We start from the raw sequence: 25,570 nt of genomic DNA, 5'->3' as shown, positions 1-25,570 counted from the left end.
ACTTGGCAGGCTTAGCGTCAGCCTGTGCCAGTGTCATGCAGACAGTGTCAATGGCGCCTCCTGCGCGTAATGCCCAAGCGCCTCTGAGGCTCTTCCTCTTCCTGGGCACCTGTACCAGGCGTTGCCCTGGTGCTGCGCCTAGGTGGCGGGATCAGTGTGGCCGATTGGCTGCTCACGCTGGAGGCACCCTCACTGGCATCGTCGCCCCCTACAGTGGCCGGTAGCGCAGGTGTGTGTAGTGCCGTTACCGCGGTGGTTAGGTGCTCCAGGACCCTGGTGATGTCCTCACAGCACTGCACTAGTTGGTGCTGCTGGGTGAGAGAGCGCCGCGACAACTGGGTGGTGGCATTTGCTGCCACATAATTCGACCTGCTATAGGCCGACAGCCGGCTCATCAGCTGGTGGTGGCGCCGGCTCGCTACACTGCGGTGCTTGAGCAGCGCAGCAGTGTTCTCCTCCATGGCTGCAGTCATGCGGCCCATGGCCGCCGTCATGCGGTCCATGCGCTCTCCAACTCCCGCCACATTGCGCCCAATTTTGTGCAGCTGGAGCTGGATGGCACCTTGCTGCTGTGACTGGCGCTGGTGGATACGGAGCATGCGTCTCTCAACGCTCATGCAGGCATAGCGATGTCCATTGCCCCTCCTGCTGATTGCCCGCGGTGTTGCTGCTGTCGCAGGCCCAGATCTATTGGCACCAGCTGCAGGTGGTGTTGCAGCAGGCGTTGCTGGTGCGGCAGGGACTGGGGGCACATTAGTGGGGTGCCTGGCTCTGGCTGCGGGTGGGGCGGCAGATCCAGATGCAGCTACGGTGGGGGGCCTGGCCTTGGCTGCGGGTGGGGCGGCAGATCCAGATGCAGCAATGGTGGGGGGTCTGGCCTTGGCTGCGGGTGGGATGCTAGATGCAGGGGCCACAACGGTGGGGGGCCTGGCTGCTGATGTTGTTGCAGCGGCAGGGGCTGGTGCCTGGGTTTCTGGTTGTGCTTCCTCCTCCTGGGCCTCCTCATCAATCAGCAGCCTCTCGCTGTCACTGCTGTCTGCGCCACCTGTGAGGGTAAGTGGATACTCATTAGTTGCATGTGACTGTCAGACGTGCTGATGTAACATGCATGCTGGGTGGCATTCCCTGGATGACTGTGGATTTGCGTACTTTGGGACTTGTCTGGCTGCATTGGGGTACTACTACATTGTGGACATACTACATCTCCCACAATGCTTCAGGGCATTCCCTGATGCGCAACAAAGGCATGACTAAGGGCCAATAAGTGAGCCTATTTGGTCAGGGACGGTCATAGGGGACAGGGTCGCAGTCACATGCCACTTACCTTGGGTGTCTTGGGTGGGGCGGGAGGAGTCCAGAGGGGTCACGCCAACGCACGCCTCCCTCTCAAGGGTGTCCTCGACCTGGTCCTCCAAGGGTGTGTTGGGTGGGACTGTCGGTCCGCCACCTCCAGTGCCCGATGCCTCTCCAAGGCGCTCTGCCACCCTCTCCTTGGCACGACCTCGGAGGTCATACCAGCGCTTCTTTAGCTCCTCCAATGACCTATCGGCCACACCCACCGAGTTCACGCTGGCGGCTATACCCAGCCAGATCCTCCGCTTGTCTTGCTCTGGGACCTTTCTGGAGTTGGTCCCGAAGAGCCGGTCATGGTTGGCCACCACCCCTTCAATGAGGTTCTCGAGCTCCTGCTCTGAGAACTTGAGCTTTCGCTTTCGTCCTGCGCTGTTGCTGGGGCCAGGGACAGGTTCCTCAGCCATGGCAGCAGATATGTCGCTATTTCAGTCGGTAGAGAAGTCGCTATCGCTGGTTTGGCGTCTGCTTTCCGACTTGCTCCCTCGGAGGTTTGCCTCGCTGTGGTGTTTGGGGGTGGGAACTGCCTGCTTCCTGGTTGTGATGTCATCACTGTGCTCGGAAAGCGACTTCCCGTTTTCCCGATCGCACGGGATTGCGAGTCGCATTCCCGATCGCACGGGATTGCGAGTCGCTATCCCGACGCAGGTAGCCGGGAATAGCGATTTTTCTGCGTTTTTAGTTGGTCGCTAACGGATTTAGCGCCCGCGTGCGAGTCGCTATTTTTTCCCCGAAAAGTACATGAATGCCGTTTTGCGTTTCCTCAATAGCGAGTCGCTATTACTCGCTATTAGGGACACGCAAAACGGCCCGTACATGAATCAGGCTGTAAGTGACTAACGGAAAATCGTGGTTTTTGCATTACTTGTTTAAAAGGCAAAAGTTTGAGCATAATACGACATAAACTGTGAACTTACCATATGAGCATGTGGTCGTATCTAGAACCTGGTAAAAGAAGGAAAAGTAGAAAGACATTACTAGAAGGCTAAATGCAGTAATTGGAAACATAAGACTTGAATATATATAAAAAAGGGAAAACTTACCTGAAATATTCCTGAGCAAGTGAAAACCTAAAAGTTTGAGAGAAGCAGCAGCATTAGAATAAAGGAGAACAGAAAGACTTCATAACAAGCAAGATTAAAGCATATCAGACAAGAATTAATATATAAGGATAATCACACCTTAGAACCTGGTAGGTCATACTTAATAAGAAAAAGGCAATAACTGGAGGTGTAGGAAAAGATAGGGAACTAACCTTGTTAAAATGTTTTGCAGATGTAACAGTTTTTCCATTTACAAATAAGAAAACGGCATCAGACATAAGAAGAGAGGCAGTGTGCTAAAGGACCTTGGGTAGGTAGAAATTCCTTAGAAATAAATAGGAAAAGAAAAAGAGTAGAGTAGTGAAGGGAAATAAGTAATGGTTGTGTGTTTAGTTTCCTTAGGTATCTTCAGTTGGTTGATTGAAAACTGAACGAAGTACCAGACTGAAAACCAGAGGGTTCAGGACCAGTCTCTTCTCTGTTCTTTATTATTTTATCCAATTTCCCCCTTCCCCCTTTCTGATCAGTTAGCGCCAAGATACCATTTGGCTCTGAGTGATTGGAGGTGGGAGTCGGGAAGCTAGCATCATCTGTTCCTGTGCAAGAATCTAAGTATCAGCAATTGGTAAGAAAGTGAGTTCTGACAATTATACAAACAACACTTCATCTATTCATTTAGATAGTAAGTCATACTTAGTGAATTATAAAATCATTATTACAAGTATACATTTATCCATACAGTCACTCACACAATCATTGAGTATTACGTATACTTATTTATATACAACAACTGACACATACACTGCCTTTTATTTTTCTAGTTTGCTGGACATGTACCATTGAGAAATATATTTGCTCATCAACACACCCATAAAGAGATTCACTCACCCAAGCTGTTAGAACATGTAGTTTTAACTTCATATATCTACTGAATCAACTATTCAACCATCTTTGGACAGTCACACACCCCCGACCAAACCACACACACTTTCACACTCCCATACAAATACTCAGTTAACTAATCAATAACTAATATAGACTTTCACATAGCTAGTAACCAACTGTAGAATCAGTTTACACGACAACTGACAAAGTGATACAGATATTCACACAGTTTATTCACTATCCACTATATTTAGTGAGACACTATAAATTGGTCAAGTAAACAGTCAATTACACTGCTATTAAATACTCCATCCAAATATTTATTTATATATATCCACTCATTCTTCAATGCAAATTGCTATATATATAATGCATATTTAAATAACGAAGCAAACCACATTCACTGGATGATGTCATCAGTGATGTCATCAGTGATGTCATTTGTGATGTCACTGACCATGTCATGAATGATCTAATATGGGACATGATCAGCAGTGAATTGCGGGTGCGCGAAATATAGTTAGTACAACTAACTATATAGGAGCAATTTCAATGGTTTTGTATGAGTGAAATGTCCAGCTAACTATAACACCCCTAAAACTTATAGTTTTTTTAGTGAATTTCAAAGGTTTATTAAAGGTTTTTTAAAAGATAATTCCTAACTATATAAGGCCTGAAACCTGTTTTTTTTCAGTGAATATATATATATATTTTTTTGAACACTTTTTCACTCCCAATCCAGGCTGAAAGACGGAAAGCACGCAGGTATCCATTTTAAAGTTGCTTTATTGCAAACCCCTCACCCCTAACAGACGCGTTTCACTTAAAAAAGCTTTGTCAGTGTCTATATAAATTTATCTCCAACAAACAGGAAACCCCCAACCCCTTTTGAAGAGACATAGTGGGATCTTTCAATTGCAAGACGGAATTTGCAGTTTATGTCCTGACATGCACCTGTGGTTTGAGATACGTTGGTAGCACTCGACTGCAGGTGCATGTCAGGATTCTCCAGCACTTACGTGCCATCGTTAACAATGATGGCGCGTATCCAGTGGCCAGGCACTTCAAAGCTATGCATAATATCAACTTGCAGTGCCTTACCTATTATGTCATTGCCTCAGTCCCCAAGCTACGAAGAGGAGGGGACAGAGATAAAATTGTGAGGAGACTGGAGTCACATTTTATCTTGGAACTAGATAGCAAATTCCCTAATGGACTTAACACCACTGATGATCTCTATGTTTTTCTTTAAATTGACAACATTCACTCTTTAGTTCGGTTAGATTGTATGAGATGAATTTCTGATTCCTGAATCTCTATAAACAAATTTGTTGTTATTTTTAATTTTGTTTCATGGTGATTGGATGCTTTTTTTCTCCACAAACTTTATTATTTTCTATTTTGGAAATTCTTTATTTAGTTAATTTTATGAGGACATAGACACAAACAGTATGTACATCTGGGCTTCTTCCGTCAATTGTTTTGTTTTGAGCAAATCCGTTCCAGGGAAGACATGGCTTGGCAGTTCGGGCTGGACTGTTCCCATGAGGCACAGGGTCAGACTGATTTGCATATGGCCATGTCTGAAATGGGGTGGCTGAGTGGGCTAAAGAATGGTGATGGATTAAACCCAGATCAGTTGACAGGGGGTGAGGGTTTGATTTGCTCAAACGCTCTGTCCATCATCCCCTTTTGTATCGTTTTGTTTTAAATTCCAGCACCTGTCCTTGTGGGCGTGACCATTTGCATGGCCTTGTGGGTGATGCAGTGCAGTTCATAGTATTCCGCAGTAGGCGCGCTGCTTGAAGTCTCCAATAAAACGTAATAAATCTTGCAACATCCAAGACGGTGCCTGCCCCACTTTGTGACTGCCAGTTCAGAGCTTTCGAGCTGGCTCCTTCGCCGTAAAGGCACCAGATCACCTTTGTTTCCAAGGGCTGCAGCATCCGCGTGGTGCCGCAGCTGACGTGCTAACAGCGGTGGGCGTCTCTTCGCGACCGGGTTGTGACTGCTTTTACATCCAAAAAATAGGAAACCCCTTTTGAAGAGACATGCCACACGAAGATAAAATTAGCTTTCTTTATTCATGGCAGCCTGCCAGCAGGAAACCTCGAGGAACAGCTTTTCAAAGTGTGTGCCAGACGCGTTTCAGGTAAAGACCTTTCTTCAGTGGCATTCAGTTGATGGAGACTTCAAGCGCTGCTCGAAATGCATCGTTTTAACTTCCAGCACCTGTCCTTGTGGGTGTGACCGTTTGCATGGCCTTGTGAGTGATGTGGTGCAGTTCATAGTATTTCCCCGTGGGAGTGCTGCTTGAAGTCTCTAATAAAATGAAATGACTACTTGGGTACTGACTGAAAGAAAGCAGTGAGCTAAAAAACGGTGATGGATCAAGCCCTGATCTGTTGACTGGGTAGGAGTGTTCTGATTAACTCAGATACTCTGTCCATCACCACCCCCCTTTTGAATCGTTTTAGCCACCACAAGTGTGGAAGGGTATGCTCAGATGTGAGTCCCTTGCTCACTGCACCATCAGGATTCAAGCAAGCCGGGCCGAAGACGGCTGCAATGCCAGAAACCAGTCCCCGGAAGCTTGTTTCCTTTCCAGTGAAGAATTGGCTTGGTAGTTTGGTCTGCCCTGTTCCCATGATGCACTGGGCCAGGGACAGACTAATTTGCATATAGCCAGGTTCTGAACTGGGATGGTGCAGTGAGCTAAAAACGGTGATGGATCAAGCCCTGATCTGTTGACTGGGTAGGAGTGTTCTGATTAACTCAGATACTCTGTCCATCACCACCCCCCTTTTGAATCGTTTTAACTTCGAGCACCTGTCCTTGTGGGTGTGACCATTTGCATGGCCTTGTGGGTGATGTAGTACAGTTCATAGTATTCCCCAGTGGGCGTGCTGCTTGAAGTCTCTAATAAAACTTAATGAATCTTGCAACAACCAAGACGGTGCCTGCCCCGCTTTGTGACTGCCAGTTCAGAGCTTGCGAGCTGGCTCCTTCGCCGTAAAGGCGCCAGATCACCTTCATTCCCAAGTGCTGCAGCATTCACGTGGTGCCGCAGCTGATGCGCCAACAGCGGTGGGCGTCTCTTTGCGACCGGGTTGTGACTGCCTTTATATCCAACAAACAGGAAAACGCTTTTGAAGAGACATGCCACACAAAGATAAAATCAGCTCTCTTTATTCATGGTAGCCTGCCAGCAGGAAACCTCGAGGAACAGCTTTTCAAAGTGTGTGCCAGACGCGTGTCAGGTAAAGACCTTTCTTCAGTGGCATTCAGTTGATGGAGACTGCAAGCGATGCTCGAAATGCATCGTTTTAACTTCCAGCACCTGTCCTTGTGGGTGTGACCGTTTGCATTGCCTTGTGGGTGATGTAGTGCAGTTCATAGTTTTTCCCCGTGGGAGTGCTGCTTGAAGTCTCTAATAAAACGAAATGACTACTTGGGTACTGACTGAATGATTACAGTTCTGCAAGGAGATTGTCTGGTTGAATGTATAACTTCTTTACTTTTAGCACAGTGTATTGATAAGCACATACTGCTGAATGGCTCACTACAATACTGAAAAGCAGTGGCAGAGTGTTTGGAGGGAGTGTAAGGATACAGACTGGGGGCCTCATTTATGAGAAATGACGCATCGCTGCTTGAAAGCAGCGATGCGTCACTTCTCAGTGCGCACTCCTTGTGACATGATTGATGCGTCATATTTATAATATGACGCATCATGTTGCAAGGAGTTACAGATATGTCAGTATTTGTGACGTACCTGTAAGCGCAAAAGTGACGAATTGCTGGAGTGTGTCACAAAATGACGCAACTCCAGTAATGCGTCCTTTCACATGGGGCAAGCCCCATGTGAAAGTGCCTGCGTCAGTCTTACGCCTGCCATGAGGCAGGCGTAAGATATTGACGCATTTGCGTCCTAGAAGTAGCGCAGTGAAATTTCATAGATTTCACTGTGTCACTTCCAGGACCCTTTCTTGCGTCAATACGCCCCCCTTGCATACATTATACCTGGCGCAGGTATAATGTTGCGCAGGGGTTTGCAAAGTGACACATCTACCTAGATGCGTCACTTTGTAAATATGGTGCAACAAGGCGCATTTTTTACACCACTGGGGTGACACACCGGCGGCGTAAAAGTGACGCACAGCCTCATAAATGAGGCCCTGGGTATTTAAAGGTTTAAAAGGCAGGTTTTCAGGTGCATAGATGAGTACATGCATAGTCTATAGGGGTTGGAAACAGTGCATGCCTTATGGCCTAGGTTTACTGCATGACTGCTTGGGTACTGGCTGAATGATTACAGTTCTGCAAGGACAGTGTCGAGCTGAATGTATACCTGCTGCACTTTTAGCACAGTGTATAGATAAGCACATACTGCTGTATGGCTCACTACAATACTGAAACGGCAGTGGCAGAGTGATTGGAGGAAGTGTAAGGATACAGACAGGGCAATTGAATGTTTAAAAGACAAGTTTGTAGGTGCATAGAAGAGTGCATGCATAGTCCATAGGGATTTGAAGCAGTCCATACCCTAAGGCCTACTTTGCTGCACGACTACTTGGGTACTGACTGATTGATTACAGTTCTGTAAGGACAGTGTTGAGCTGAATGTATAACTGCTTCACTTTTAGCATAGTGTATAGGTAAGCACATACTGCTATATGGCTCACTACAATACCAAAACAGCAGTGGCAGAGTGTTTGAAGGAAGTGCAAATATACAGACTGGGCAAAGAATGTAAAGAATGTATAAGTGAATCTATAAGTGCTTCACTTTTAGTACAGTAAATGCTTTAGTACATAGTACTCAAACCATTATTATTATATAACAATAAATGTATTCTTCTAACATCTCATAATTTAACAGAGCTTCTAAAATAATTTCATCAGGTATTTCATTGACATCAAATTCCTGGTTATCAATTTCGGAATTTATATGTTAAAAAAACTCGATATCATCTAATGCTTCCACAAAATCAGCATCAAAACTTTCGTCTTGGAAATCACTGCTGATATCTGCAGCACTAATTTCTTGTTCTTCACTCTCACTGCCTATGAAAGGTATGTTTAGTTCTTCTATGAGACTGTTGCTAATTTACAAACTGTCCTCGATATTTTTCTGTTATCTTTCCATAATCAATTTCTTATGTTGTAGGTCCTTGTACAAAAACATAAACACTTCATTTTATCAGTTTTCCTAATACATAACACAAAACTAGCTTTATCAACTATTTTGCCCTTAAATAAATATTATATAATACTATTCTCCAGAACTGTATAAGGTTATATAAATATAATTATTTATATAAATGTCCTGTTTTTAAGTTTTCTTAAATTTTCAAACCAGTCACTCCTTATGACTATAGGAAAAGACTCAGGCTGTTATAGTAAAATGCAGTACTAAAAAATGAAGACTATGTCTATTCACCTTACCCATTCCAAACTAGTAAATGTGTTTTAGTAAAATGCAAGGAATACAGTTGGTTGTCCAGAATAACACTGTGTATCTGTGTATATTTTGGTACCATTATCACACTAGCTTTTGAATACTTCATGTGTTTTCACACACATTAATTTTTATAGACATATCCAGTAGCCACCTTTTAACATAATAAGAAAGTAGTGATTCCTTATATAATTAGAAAATACTCACAGCAACAGGTATAGAACAACACTTGAACACAAAGTATTGTGTATACTGATGACATATTTACATAGAGAAGAAAAACTACACACAGTAACTTATCCTGTCCTTCTAAACATAAAAGAGTATTTGATAACACTCTCTGTGACATATTTTATGAGAATAATTTGATCTCTTTTAATCCTAAAACTTACTGGTCTCTACTAGTCAAGCATGTCTTTCTATTCAATACCATAGTGTTATGTTGCAGAAAGCTGTTCTGAAGCCATGTTTCATTTTAAAAATCTCTATAATAAAAGTCTCCGGCATTTTTTAAAATATATGTTCAAAGATAGTAGGTACACTCAGTATACTTTCTCAAATGTCTTTAAAAGATACAAACCATCTTTGCACAGATATGTACTCCATCCATCTCTTGTTACTTCAGCTCTGTAGAAGCACATCCCATTGACCATTTTTAATAGTTACTTATACTTACCTTAAACATAATAAATAATAAAATAAAGTATATATTATAAAATTAGCGTCTGTGGAAGACAAGAAAAAATACAGTTACAATATATATTTTACAACACAGAATATTTTGTAAAGCATTTCATTTGCCTTTTTTGCTGTTCTCAGAATGTATTGAATTTCTCTAGAAACAGTGAGTTCAATAGTATTCATCACATAACAGCGGGCAAAAAAAGACAATCAATAAGATTATCTTAAAAAAAAAACATTTAACATTCTCAATAACGATCTAAAAAATAGAAATAAAACATATGTTTAATGTTTTTTTCTAATAGCAATTTCTTACGTAAGTATGAGACATCTCAAACAGTCTTAAACAAAACACTATCATTACTTTTCATACACTGCAAATAAAGTTACTTACAAATATATACTGGCAAAATATACAACAAAAAGTCCTTAATGGTTTTACATACTTTTCCTCATGGCAAATAGTATATGTCAAATTCTTTAGTTTGGAAGTTCTTCAATAGTAATCCTCAGTATCCGTCTCCCAGTCTTCTGATCCAAAACCACCGACATCATTTGCGGCGTACCCCAGGGCTCATCCCGCAACCCGACGCTATTCAACATCTACATGGCCACCCAAACACAAGTGGCCCGCCATCACAATCTCAACATTATCTCCTAAGCCGACGACACCCAACTCATCTTCTCCCTCACCAAGGAGCCACAAAACATCAAAAGCAACCTCCATGAGAGACTGAAAGCAGTGACCAACTGCATAAGGATCAGCTCTCTAAACCTCAACTCGGACAAGACAGAAATACTCATTCTCAGACCCACCCGCTCAACCTGGGATGACTCCTGGTGGCCGATTACACTGTGAACAGTACCAGCACCTACCCACCATGTACAAAACCTAGGATTCATCCTCAACTCCTCCCTCTCCATGTGTAAGCAAGTCTACACCGTCTCCTCATACTGCTACAACACCCTACGCATGCTCCGCAACATTTACAAGTGGATCCTAACCGAAAAACCAATGATACAGGCCCTCATCAGCACCAGACATCACTATGGCAAAACACTCTACACAGGAATTCCAGCCAAACACCTACAACGACTACAACAAATCCAAAACACCTCCGCTCGACTGATCATCAATGTCCGCTGCAGCAGCCACATCACCTATCACCTGATACGCCTATACTGCCTCAACGTCAACAAGAGGATCATTTTCAAGCTCCTCACCCTCACTCACAGAGTACTCTACAACACCAGACCAACCTACCTTAACACCTTCGCTGCTAAGGCAATTCCCCTCCTGTGCTGACTTTTCATTTACTCCATTTCTCATGACGAGCTCAGCTCGTCATGAGCACACGATCAGTGTACTGCATGACGAGCTGAGCTCGTCATGAGCATCGAAGGGGTTAACAGCAGTAATCCTGAAACGCCAAATTATGTTCATAAAATTTTGGCGTTAAAAATATTAGGTAAGAATTTGGTAAACGTTTTTTAAAAACCAATTGACTATCATTACAATGTATCCAACCTTTCGGACATTTTAAATAAACAGTGTAATGTCCAGATGTTGTAGAAGGACCATCATGAAAAATAATTGCTACAGATACAAAAGTTCTTCCTGATATTGATAGTTGAGTAGCTACAAAAGTTTTTATTAAAGTTTTCAATTTTCTTCCATCAGCTCTACAACATTGCAGCATTAAAATTACATACTGTCTATATCTTTGTATAAATATTGTTGATGACATTTGTGATTTACATTGGCTACACTCCATGTTTTGAATTGCTCCTCTAACTAGATTGTTAAAAGACACTGATTCACAGTCTGGTAAAGTCAAAAATATAACTCTTTCAGTGTCTATGTTAGTGCTACATGTAAACAAACAATGTTCATAGTCATGTTGCCATTTATAGGAAAGGCCAAAAAGTTTTTCAATATCTATACCTTCATCTTCCAATACAACAAGCATATACATTAGAAATTCCTGACAATCATGCTGAATATTCTTTGTAATTTGAGTAGAACCAGAACATATGTCCAAAACATTTCGAATATCAGAAAACACTTTGTATTTTACTTTTATCACTACTACATTTCTCATAAATAGAATACAACAACGAACAGAATCTTTTTCCCCGATTTTCAGCAATTTGCTGTTGCAAACTTTCAAGAAAAAAAACAACTTTAACAGCTACATTAGCATAGCAGTTGACACCAGAACTATTTTCAAACTGAGAACCAACAGTCTCTTCAACAGTGTGCTTTTTCTTTTTGCTTGCAATTACAACTACATCTTGCTTTTTTTCTTTCTCTACAGCTTCACTACCGATATTCTCTTCTTTTTCTACCTTCCACACACTTTTCAAATATTGGATATTGACCTAGGTTGGGTGCATATTCTCTTCTTAACCTATTATACTCTTTCACACAATTTGCATCTGCACTAATCTTTTTCTCATCAAAATCAATCAAGTACAATCCAGATAAAGTCTTCACTCGAGACAAAGCAAAATATGCCATACTCTTTTTAAACACAGTACTTCCAATATTCACTAAAGCACTATCTACACTTAAACCTTGAGATGTATGAATAGTCACTGCATACGCTAAAGAAACAGGAAACTGTTTTCTGCGAACATACAAATCTTTTACAAGCAAAAACCGAGCTGATCAACGACTAAATTGTTGTACTTCTTCAATTTGATCAAATTTGATTTTCAAAAATTCAATACCATCTCTATTTACGTAATTAATGAAATCAACAACTTTACCCATTGCTCCATTAACTAAACCTTTTTCCACATTCAAATTACGTCGTAAAATTACCATACAGTTTACACATGCATATAAATTCTTTTCTAAACCAGCAGTTTTACTTACCGATTTCTCTAAAGAATCCAATTTCCTGTTCAACTTTTCTGTCAAAATAATAGTGATTCCTTCATGCTCTATTTTATCAATAGCTTCCAATTTTATAATTTCCTCATTTTCCAACTTTAAAATGTCTTCATAGAAAATAGAACATTCATGCAGTGTTGGCATTAAGCAGATTACAGATTTGTTTTCCGCTAATCTCATATATATTTTCTCAGGAACAATATTTTCATTTGGAAACAAATTGGAAAGTAATCTTCTCTGTAACGTTTGTTTGCCATGTTCAGTCAGTTTTCCAATTCTTAGATCTTGAAGAATAGTTCCATAATCAGCATCATTTGCCTGTCGCATATTTGTAATAAAATCCTTATACTCAAAATATGACCAACTATTAACATTTCCAATGCTCCCCAAAGGCTTTCTGGTATCTTCAAGCGTCTGTGTTTTAAACACTGGTTGTCCTTTTACAGGAGTAAGTTATAGTAGATCTCCAAAAACTATGACGTGTTTTCCTCCAAATAATACGTCATACTCTGTTTTAAGAAATTGCTGCATTCTTAAATGCACAAAGGCAAGCATTACGTTTGATACCATGCTTACCTCATCAATAATGAGAAGTTTAATTTTCTTCAAGACTCTTGAAACTTCACAACAAGCTTCTCCAGATAGCTTGTGGTATTCCAATTTGTTTTCATGCTCTACTGGTAACATTAATAAATGATGTAAAGTAATTGTCACTGCTCCAACCCAGTTGGAGCAGTGACAAGACAAATACGACTCAGTTGTTTTCTGTAGATACGTTGTAATTACTTTAATTAAAACACTTTTTCCTGGTCCAGCTTGTCCACTCACATACATTCGGATAGGTTGAAATGATAAGCAACATCACTCTTTCTTTTCATGAAGTAATCCATGGTCAATCTGTTATCTCACTTCGCCATATATTTATTTCTGCTCAACATTTAGTTGTTCTTGCAAGTTTCCTAAGTTTGGTACATCTTCTTGAGCTTGATACATTGCTGTTTCTACCTCTTCCTTAGCAGTTGCTGCTTAATTTTGAACAATTGGTTCTCCTAGTGGATCCTGACTCAACGGAGCAGAAGTTTGACTGTCTTGAGAACTATCTCTAGCAATCTCAGCTGCAATTGTAACTTCTTGCTCAATTTCATCATTCAACATTTTCACATAATTAGCAAAAACCGCACATTGTATAGTATCTTTACTTTCGTTAAACGAATCTTCATAGCTCTCAAAATCTCCAAGTAAATCCAATTCTGAATGCCACGGCTTGAAGAGTTGCAAAAGAGCTAAATAGTAAAATTCCCTTTTGTCAGGAGTTTCACAACTCAGTTTACGGTGATTAATCAAATGTCCTTTTCTTTGTTTCACCAAACATCCTTAAAAACCAATCAAAGCATATATACCATTATTGATGTTTTCTGTAATATTCAGTTTAAAAATATAGTTTTGCAGCACTTCATAGAGACAAATGTTCTCAAGATGATGACTTCTATTTGGATAATATGTGTCAAACATATTTGTTTCCACAATATCTGTACTTTCTGGCTCTTTTTCAGCTAAATATTCAATTTCTTGTACAAATTTAAGTACTCGATTTCGTTTTGCAGCAAGACCTAGACTCACCCAAATGATTCTTCTAGATTCGAAGTATAGACTTGCAGATGATAATAATAATAATCCACATTTGTATAGCGCACAATCACCCGTTAGGGTCTCTAGGCGCTGGGGGGCCGTCGGGAAGATTAAGCAAGCTATTGCCCAGAGTCGCATGGTGCTGGGCTAACCTGCCGCCGGAGCCGGGGATCGAACCCTGATCCCCAGATTCCAGCGTCAGTCGCCCTGGCCACGGCGCCACACCTCTCCCACAGCAATCCGAGCATTCAGCTCCAATTTCTCGATGAGATAACATCTTCAAACTGTAACTATATAATTTCCTACTTAGACTCTTCTCGTGGGAAATCTCTTCCCACATTTCCTTCAATTCTGTCTTTTCTAATTTGGTTATGTAGGATGTTACATATCGAGCAACAGCAATGGAATTGTCCGCAACGTATTGAATATCCATGTTAGCATTCCACATGGACAGAATAACTGGGTTGTAGTCATTTAGTCATTTATGTATTTTGACTCTTCATTTCTTCTTAAGTTGTAGGTATTTTTTGGAGACTTTCTTGTGATAGTATGTCGCAAAGATGACATAAAACTGTTCACTCTTCCTTTCGATATTACAGGACGTGGAAATCCAAAACGACATTTGGTGTAGAATTTGTCCTTAGATTTGTACTTTCGACGACAGTATTTCCCACAACGATTACTTTGGAATCGTAAGACTTGTTGTCTTAAGTCCTTTTCTTCTGTGCTTTTTGGTATAGCACATGTAGCATATTCTTCAATAAAAGTCAACACTGTATCATCTGAATCTGTTCAAATTTGGGAGCATCTTTGATCCATATTAGCATATGTATGTGAGGAGCACCTCTTGCTTGATACTCCTTTCTCCAAAAGAAATCCTGAACCTTTACAAGAGGAGAATTTTTTTATTGGTGATAAAAGACATCATAGCTTCAAATCTATGATTGAAATACCTGCATACATTAACTGGGATCCAAAGAGCACAATTCTCCAGGTGTCTTGTATTCAATATTGACTATATTTGGATTTGCCTCTCGAAGAAATTGAAGTAAATCATCCCAAGCATATTCAGCACAGCTTAGAGCATGGAACCATGTAGGAGTTCCTAAGTTCCCTAGCATACATTTAAGTTCTCCATGACGAGGGTACTAGTACTCATTAGTATCACGCTGACATGCCATGAGATTAATCAGCTGAGATTCCAAAACATTATCTCTCTGCTGTACTTTATCCATAAATTCCTTTGCCAAAACATTTTGCAGATGTACACCTGTTTTCAATATATGGTTGACTGCATAAAAAATCCAGACAAGTCACTCTCAAACAAAAGATGAAACAAATACGGAATACATTGTCGAAATCTTGGATCTTCTGCATATGATCTTGATGTCAGGTATTCAGATGCAGGAATCTGCACAGGTCGGTCATCATATCTTCTGCCTTTTTCCTGTTGGAAACAACGGAGGGAAACAACGAGCTTCCAAGCTTTCTTCCCATACACTAATGGGACTTCCCTTTGCTTCTTTCATTTGAAATAACTCTTTTCCCCATCACTTCTTTGGAATGAAGTGGATGAACACGTTAATGTTCGTAGATTTCTTCAGTTCTGGACACATCTACTTTTTCAATTTGGCCACATGACGAGTCACTATCTTCTTCTTTAGTTATTTCTTCTTCTCCCACATACACATTTTTATAGTATTGATTATTTTTAACCAGATACAACGTTGCCTTTTCCACTTTCCTAACATCCACTAATTCTTGCCAGGTTTTCTTACTCTTAGTAGGAACGCCATTAACAAGAATAACTAAAGGCTCATCTTTTACATTTTCTAAACCAATTGTTTCAATATTTTTCTTTAAATCTAGGGGCAAATATACAAATCTTCCCTTTAATCCTCTCTGTAAATCTGAAGGAGGCAATTTCCCTGTCTTGGGCTCCATACGAACAATAGCCTGAAATGGATGCACACATTGAATAAGAATAGACTCATAGGTATTTAAATCCATCAGTTCAGAAGGAATATTTACCAACTCAAGATTATTATGCACAGCTCTAGGAGGCATTTTATTCTCGTCTAATTTGTTACAACAATATTTACAAATATGCTGATCAGAACCCAAATCAAAACAATTCTCTACCATAAAATAAGTTGCAAAATCCTTCCACTCATTATTATTTTCCTTTTCACTTTTTAAATACAAATCAACAGTCCCGGTCTGATTTTTATAATGAGTTTGTCGACAACAAATACAAGAATAATTTGGCCTTTCACCTGAAATCAACTTAAACTTCATAATTTCTTGCTCAAAATTTTCTGTACTACAATGTTGTACATTCTCTTCCATATTTCCTTCTATTAATGTATCAGTTTCTGCACTGTCTTCCGAAGGAACAAAGTAACTAACCTGAATTTCATCACAAACATTCATTACATCTGATACAAATCCATGCAAAAGAGCACTGTTCAACTTTTTTAACATTAGTGCTGGACTTTTTGCATAATACAATGTTCTGACTAATTTCCTCATTTGAGTATGATGTACTGCTAGCATCCTGAAATGGTGAAAAACACTTCAACATTCTTTTTTAGAAAGACAAGCAAGAGAATGACCTTGCAAACCAGTATTTTCTCTCACTCTGCAAGGGTCTAGTCCTTGCAACATCTTTATCTTTTGTTTAACACTTTTCTTAGTATACTCACGTAAGAAATGGTGTACAAAATCAATAGATTCCTGCCGTACACTACAAATACTACTGCAATTTCAAGTGTACACTGGAGCTTTAGGACGTCTCCCTAAAACTTCATCAGCTAACACCTCTTCTGCATTTCTAGGAACAATTTTCTCTTTCTCAATAGGACAACCATTTCTAACCTCATAAGCATGACCACTAGTGTCAACTGCATGCAACAAATCATTATTCTGAAAATAACTCTCTTCATTAAAAAAAGGCTCAGAACTTGAACTATGTTTCCATTCACCCAAAAAAAATCAGAAAATTACTTCTGTCAATTACTCTTCTCCACTTACTTTTGGCATTCATTAAATGGATTGGCATATCTAGTGATCGAATTCTACTGATTACTAAACTAAACAACTTGTTTTTCAATTCGAAAGCCTTCTCAACTATGTTTTCAATACGTTTCTTCTTCTTATAAAATGCTGTTTTTCTTTTACATTTCTTAATTTCCTTCATCAAATTCGACACAACTCTATTATAAAACATTCTTTTTCTAATTTCCTGAAATTGATTCTTCCTCCTTTTACTATACAGTGTTTGTTTACAAGATGATTTTCCATTGTTTTTCTCTTTTCTCTTGTTTTTCTTTTTAGTTGCAGATACACTGTTTGTATTTTTGACATTGTCCACACTACTCCTAGTGTTTGATAAGTTCTTCAAAAGAATCTTGGTTGTCTTACCAGGAGTTTTTTTCTTTTTGTTCACACATTCTTGTTCAGGTAAATCTTGTGGATGATTTCTCTTTAAATAATAAGCTTTATTATGTTGTTTCCTCTTTGCACTTTTTGAAGGCAAGATAGATTTCTTTTAGTGTTGATAAATAGAATCTGTTAAACAAAATATATATAACATTATAAAAATAAATATATGAAATATACTATTCTATTACTAAATAAATATAATGTAAAATGACTACGTATAAAAACAACTGTGTAACTGATAACAGAAGTGCATACATACTGCATAAAATTTTCAAGAACTACATCTGAAAGAAGAGTACCTTAATCAATTTATCAGTAGTTGAACTTTTAAGCAGTGAATCGATTAGTACATGCTACTAAATGCATCACTACAACAGTACAAGGGGAAAGAGAGGAAGAAGTATGTGGAGAGAGCTGGTAGTATGAGGAGATAAGGGGGAATATGTAGAGAGAGGGGCAAGTATGAGAAGAGAGAAGGAGTATAACAAGAGAAGGGGAAGTACGAGGAGAGAGGGAGGAGAATGTGGAGAGAGGGGGAGTTTAAGGAGAGAAGGGGTGTATGAGGAGCGAGGGTATAGTATGAGGAGAGAAGAGGGAGTATGAGGAGAGAGGCAGGTCTATGAGGAGATGGGGAGAGTATGAGGTGAGATGGGGGTATGAGGAGAGAGGGAGGAGTATGAGGAGAGGGTGGAGTATAAGGAGAGGGGGACGGATGAGGAGAGAGGAAGGACTAAGATGATAGAAGAGGGAGTATGAGGACAAGGGAGAGTATGAGGAGAGAGGGGGGAGTACGAGGAGAAGGAGAAATATGAGGAGAGGGGGGAGTATGAGGAGACAGGAAGGTATGAGGGGAGAAGGGGAGTATAAGGAGAGTAAAGAGTATGTGAAGCGAAGGGGGAGTATGACGAGAGAGGTGGGAGTATGAGGAGAGAAGGGAGAGAATAAGCAGAGAGGTGAGGAGAGAGAGGGAGTATAAGGAGAGAGCAGGGAGTATAAGAAGAGAGAGAGGGAGTGTGAGGCGAGAGGGAAGGAGTAAGAGTAGAAAGAGGAGGAGTATAAAGAGAGAGGGGGAAGTATGTGGAAAGAGGGGCGAGTATGAGGAGAAAAGAGTAGTATAAAGAAAGACAGGTGTGTATAAAAAGAGAGGGGAGAGTATGACAAGAGAGAGGGGGAATGTGGAGAAAAGGGAATTATGAGGAGAGAGGCGGTGTATGAGGACTGAGGGTGGAGTATGAGGAGAGAGGGAGGAGTATGAGCAGATGGGGGAGTATGAGGAATGAAGGGGGTATGAGGAGTGAGGGGAGAGTATGATGAGAGGAGGAAAGATAAGGAGAAGGGGGAGTATGAAGAGGCAGGGAGTATGAGGGGTGAAGATTAGTATGAGGAGAGGGGAGAGTATAAGGAGAGAGGAAAAAGTATGAGGCGAGAGGTGGTAGTATAAGGAGAGAAGGGAAAGTATGAGGAGAGAGACATGGAGTGTGAGGAGAGAGTGGGAGTATAAGGAGAGAAAGGAGAGTATGAGGAGACAGAGGAGGAGTGTGAGGAGAGAGGGGGAGTATAAAGAGAGAGGGGTGTGTATGAGGAGAGAGGGGAGAGTGTGAGGAGAGAGGGGGGAGAATATGAAAAAAGGGCCAATATAATTTCTAAATGTACACAGACACACAGTCTGATACTAGACAAAAATATAAGACGTTATATTTTACCAAAACACATTTACAAGTATAAAATGGTTAGGTGACTGCACACATTCCATGTATATAACTACTACATTTCAGTGGATAACCCTGACTTATTTTGCAAATACATCTGCAATTTGCTGCAATATTTTTGTCAACATTACATAAAAAAGTGACACAATAGAACAACAATGAGGCACAAGGGGCTTGTAAATCTGCCCCACAGGGGAAACAACCTTTACAACGCACCTTTTAATACGCACTACCATTACAACCAAACATTTACAACGCAACATCCATTACATCGCATGCCATTACAACGCAACCATTACAACGCATGACACTACAACGCATGCCATTACAACGCAGTCACTACATCGCATACCATTACAACGCATACCATCACAACGCATAGTACCCTTACACTTATCAACACTTACCCTACTGTTGCACCCCCCTGGAGTTAGAATAGTAATTTTCTACCCCTACAGTATCCAATACTTACCATACATGCAATGTAATGGTATGCGTTGTAATGGTATGCGTTGTAAAGGTAGTATGCGTTGTAATGGAATGCATTGTAAAGGCAGTTTTTAAAAATTCGTTGTAATGGCATGCGTTGTAATGGCATGCGTTGTAATGGATGTTGCGCTGTAAAAATGCGTTGTAAAGGTATGCGTTGTAAAGGTATGCATTGTAACGTCATACATCGCCCCAGAGTGTATGCAGCAATGCATGTATAATAACTGGGGAATTGTTAAGGGGGAGGTATGAGGAGAGAGGGAGGAGTAAGAGGAGAGAGGGTGGAGTATGAGGACAGGGGGGAGTATGACGAGAGAGAGGAAAGAGAGGAAATATCAGGGGAGAGGAGGAAGTATAAGAAGAGAGAGTGAGAGTGTAAGGCAAGAGGGGGAGTATGAGGAGAGAGAGAGGAGTATGAGGAGAGAAGGGGGAGTATGTGGAAAGAGGGGCGAGTATGAGGAGAAAGGGGAAGTATAAGGAGGAAGGAATGTGTATGAAGGGAGAGGACAGAATATGAAGAGTGAGGGGGAAAAATGTGGAGAAAAGAAAAATATAAGGAGACAGGGGTTGTATTAGGAGGAAGGGGGTACTATAAGAAGACAGTAAGAATTATGAGGAGAGGGGAATATGAGGACAGGGGGGAATATGAGGAGAAGGGGAAGTGTGAGGAGAGAGGGAGGAGTAAGAGTAGAGAGGGGGGAGTATGAGGACAGGGGATAGTATGAGGACAGGGAGGAGTATGAGCAGAGAGAGGTGAGAATGAGGAAAGAGGGTGAATATCAGGATAAAGGGGGGAGTATAAGGAGAGAGAGGGGGAGTGTGAGGAGAGAGGGGGGTATGAAGAGAGAAAGAGGAGTATGAGGAGAGAGGGGGTAGTATGTGAAAAAGAGGGAATATGAAGAGAGGGAGGAGTATGAAGGGATGGGGAAGTATGAGGAGTGAGGGAGGTATGAGGAGAGAGGGAGGAGTAAGAGGAGAGAGGGGGGGGGGTGTGGAGAAAAAAGAAATATAAGGAGAGAGGGGGTGCATGAGGAGAGCAGGGAATATGAGGAGAAAGGGAGTCTGAGAAGAGAGGGAACAGTAAGAGGAGAGAGGGGAAAACATGGAATGAGGGGGGAGCATGTGAAGAGAGAGGAGAATATCAGGTGACAGGAGGGAGTATAAGGAGAGAGAAGATGAATATGAGGAGAGAGGGGGGAGTATGAGGAGAGAGAGGAGGAGTATGAGGATAGAGGGGGAGTATGAAATAAAGGAGCAAGTATGAAGAGAAAAGATGAGTGTAAGCAGAGAGGGGTATGTATGAGAAGAGAAGGGAGAGTATAAAAAGAAAAGGTGAGAATGTGGAGAAAAAGGGAAGTATAAGAAGGTGTATTAGAAGAGAAGGGGTACTATGAGTAGAGAGTGAGGAGTATGAGAAGATGGAGGAGTATGAGGAGTGAAGGGGGTATGAGGAGAGAGGTGGAAGTATGAGGAGAGAAAGGAGAGTATGAGGAGACAGAGGAGTGTGAGGAGAGAGGGGGAAATGTGAAAAAAGGGCCAATACAATTTCTAAATGTACAGAGACACACAGTCTGATACTAGACCAAAAATATAAGACCTTACATTTTACCAAAACACATTTACAAGTCTCAAATGGTTAAGTGACTGCACACATTCCATGTATATAACTACTACATTTCAGTGGACAATCCAGACTCATTTTGCAAATACATATGCAATTTGCTCCATTATTTTTGCCAACATTACATAAAAAAAGTGACACAATGGAACAACAAAGAGGCACAAGGGGCTTGTAATTCTGCCCCAGAGTGTATGCAGCAGTGCATGTATAATAAGTGGGGAATTGTTAAGGTGGAGATATGAGGAGAGAGGGAGGAGTAAGAGAAGAGAGGGCGGAGTATGAGGATGGGGGGAGTATGAGGACAGGGGAGAATATGAGGAGAGAGAGGTAAGAATGAGGAAAGAGGGGAAATATCTGGAGAGAGGAGGAAGTATAAGAAGAGAGAGGGAGAGTGTAAGGAAAGAGGGGGGAGTATTAGGCGAGAGAGATGAGTATGGGGATAGAAGGGGGAGTATGTGGAAAGAGGGGCAAGTATGAGGAGAAAGGGGAAGTATAAAGAGAGAGAGGAGTGTGTATGAAGAGAGAGGATGGAATATGAAGCGTAAGGGGGAACATGTGGAGAAAAGAGGAATATAAGGAGACAAGGGTGGTATAAGGAGAGAGGGGGTACTATAAGAAGACAGTAAGAAGTATGAGGAGAGGGGGAATATGAGGACAGGGGGAATATGAGGAGAAGGGGGGTATAAGGAGAGAGGGAGGAGTAAGAGGAGAGAAGGGGGAATATAATGACAGGGAGGAGTATGAGGACAGGGAGAAGTATAAGGAGAGAGAGGTGAGAATGAGGAAAGAGGGGGAATATCAGGAGAGAGGGGGGAGTATAAGGAGAGAGAGGGAGAGTGTGAGGAGAGAGGGGGAGTATGAGGGGAGAGAGAGGAGTATGAGGAGAGAGGGGGGAGATTGTGGAAAAGATGGAATATGAAGAGAGGGAGGAATATGAAGGGACTGGGAAGTATGAGGAGTGAGGGAGTTAAGAGGAGAGAGGGAGGAGTAAGAGGAGAGAGGAGGGAGAATGTGGAGAAAGGAGAAATATAAGAAGAGAGTGGGTGTATGAGGAGAGAAGGGATTATGAGGAGAAATGGAGTATGAGGAGAGAGGGAACAATAAGAGGGGAGAGGGGTAAATATGAGAAGAGGGGGGAGTATGAAGAGAGAGATTGGAATATCAGGTGACAGGAGGGAGTATAAGAAGAGAGAACACGAATATGAGGAGAGATGGGGTAGTATGAGGAGAGAGAGAAGGAGTATGATGACAGAGGGGGGAGTATGAAAAAGAAGGGAACTATGAGGAGAAAAGAGGAGTATAAGCAGAGAGAGGTATGTATGAGAAGAGAAGGGAGAGTATAAAAAGAGAAGGTGAGAATGTGCAGAAAAAGGGAAAAATAAGAAGAGAGGGGGTGTATAAGAAGAGAAGGAGTACTATGAGGAGAGAGTGAGGAGTATGGGAAGATGGAGGAGTATGAGGAGTGAAGGGGTATGAGGAGAAAGATGGAAGTATATGGAGAGAAGGGAAAGTATGAGGAGAGAGAGGAGGAGTGTGAGGAGAAAGGGGAAGTATAAAGAGAGAGGGGCGTGTATGAGGAGAGAGGGGTGAGTATGAGGAGAGAGGAGGAGAATGTTAAAAAAGGGCCAATATAATTTATAAATGTACACAGACACACAGTCTGATTCTAGGCAAAAAATTTAACACATTTACAAGTCTAAAACGGTTAAGTGACTGCACACATTCCATGGATACAACTACTACATTTCAGTGGACAACCCTGACTCATTTTGCAAATACATATGCAATTTGCTTTATTATTTTTGCCAACATTACATCACAAAAGTGACACAATACAAGAACAAATAGGCGCAAGGGGCTTGCAAATCTACCCCAGAGTGTATGCAGCAGTCTATGTATAGTAACTGGGGAATTGTTAAAGGAGAGGTATGAGGAGAGAGGCTGGAGTAAGAGGAGAGAGGGCGTAGTATGAGGACAGCGGGGAGTCTGACAACAGAGACGGGGAGTATGAGACAAGGGGGGAATATGAGGAGAAAGGCAGTATGAGGAGAGAGGGGAGAGTAAAAGGAGAGACAGAGAACTATGAGGAGAGGGGGTAGTATGAGGAGAGAGACAACTATTAGGAGACAGGAGGGAGTATAAGGAGAGAGAGGATGAATATGAGGAGAGAGCAAGGAGTATGAAGAAAGAGATCAGGAGTATAAGGAGAGAGGGAGGAGTATGAGGACAGGGGGGGAGTATGAGGACAGGGGGAGTATGCGGAGACAGAGGTGAGAATGAGGAAAGTGGGGCATTATCAGAAGAGAGGGGGAGTATAAGGAGATAGAGGGACAGTGTTAGGGGAGAGGGGGGAGTATGAGGAGAGAGACAGGAGTATGAGGTGAAAGGGGGGAGTATATGGAAAAGAGGCATATGAAGAGAGGGAGGAGTATGAAGGGATGGGGAAGTATGAGGAGTGAGGGAGGCATGAAGAGAGAGGGAGGAGTAAGAGGGGAGAGGGGGAGAATGTGGAGAAAAGACAAATATAAGGAGAGGGGGGTGTATGAGGAGAGAGGGGAATTTGAGGAGAAAGGGAGTATGAGGAGAGAGGGAACAGTAAGAGGAAAGCGGTGGAAATATGAGAAGAGGGGGGAATATGAGGAGAGAGGTGAGAATGAGGAAAGAGGGGGAATATCAGAAGAGAGGGGAGACTATAAGGAGAGAGAAGGAGAGTGGGTAAAGGGGAGAGTATGAGGAGAGAGAGAGGAGTTTGAGGAGAGAGGGGGGAGTATGTGGAAAAGAGGGAATTTGAAGAGAGGGAGGAGTATGAAGGGATGGGGAAGTATGAGGAGTGAGGGAGGTATGAGGATAGATGGAGGAATAACAGGAGAGAGGGAAGAGAATGTGGAGAAAAGTGAAATATAAGGAAAGAGGGGGTGTATGAAGGGAGAGGGGAATTTGAGGAAAAAGGCAGTATGAGCAGAGAGGGAACAGTAAGAGGAAGGAGGGGGACATATGAGAATAGGGGGAGTATGAGAAGAGAAAGGGGAATATCAGGTAACAGGAGGAAGTATAAGGAGACAGAAGACGAATATGAGGAGAGAGAAGGAGTATGAGGAGAGAGAGAAGGAGTATGAGGAGAGACGGGGAGTATGCAAAAGAGGGGCAAGTATGAGGAGAAAAGAGGACTATGAGCAGAGAGGGGTATGTATGAGGAGAGAAGGGAGAGTATAAGAAGAAAAGGTGAGAATGTGGAGAAAAAGGGAAGTATTAGAAGAGAAGGGGTACTATGAGGAGAGAGGGAGGAGTATGAAAAGATGAAGGAGTATGAGGAGTGAAGGGGGTATGAGGGGAGAGGTGGAAGTATGAGGAGAGAAGAGAGAGTATGAGAAGAGAATGGGGAGAATGTGGACAAAAGAAGAGTATAACAAGAGAGAGGGTGTATGAGGAGAGAGGAGGTAGTATGAGGAGAGAGGGAGGAGTATGAAGAGATGGGAGTGTATGAGAAGTGATGGGGGTATGAAGAGAGAGGGAGGAGTATAAGTAAAGGAGAAATATGATGAGAGAGGGGAGTATGAGGAGACGGGGGACTATGATGGGAGAGGGGAAGTATGAGGAGAGTGGAGATTAGGAGGAGAGAGGAGGGACTTTAAGGAGAGAAGTAAGAGTATGAGAAGAGAAGGTAGACTATGAGGAGAGTGAGGGGGAGTGTGAGGAGAGAGAGGGAGTATAAGGAGAGAGAGGTGGGTATGAGGAAAGAGGAGGGAGTATAAGGAGAAAGAGGGGAGAATGTGGAAAAAGGGGAGAATATAATTGCTAAATGCAGACAGACGCACAGTGTGATTCTAGACAAAAAATATAAGACCTTGCATTTTACCAAAACACATTTACTAGTCTAGAAACGGTTAACTAACTGCACACATTCCATGTATATAACTACTACATTTCAGTGGACAACCCTGACTCATTTTGCAAATGCATAAGCAATCTGCTGCATTTTTTGCCATCATTACATCCAAAAAGTGACACAAAAGAACAACAAAAAGGCAGAAGGGGCTTGTAAATCTGCCCCAGAGTGTATGCAGCAGTGTATGTATACTTACTCGGAAATTCTACATTTACAACAGAAGTCTGATTCTATACAAACAACAGTAATAATTACTCTTGAAGGGCTAATATCACTGCACACATTACAGAAATATATTTATTGCATTTTACTGTACAAACATGCGTCATTTTAGAAATACAAAACCAATAACTGTTTTTTAATTCTATAAAAACTAGAAAAAATGCTTCTCTTAGAACAATTCCTAAATCCACACAGATGCACAGTGTGATTCTAGACAAAAAATATTACACCTTGCGTTTTACCAAAACACAT

This window comes from Lissotriton helveticus, chromosome 1_1, assembly GCF_964261635.1.
Source record: "Lissotriton helveticus chromosome 1_1, aLisHel1.1, whole genome shotgun sequence".
Taxonomy (NCBI): domain Eukaryota; kingdom Metazoa; phylum Chordata; class Amphibia; order Caudata; family Salamandridae; genus Lissotriton; species Lissotriton helveticus.
This window is presented reverse-complemented; position numbering follows the sequence as displayed.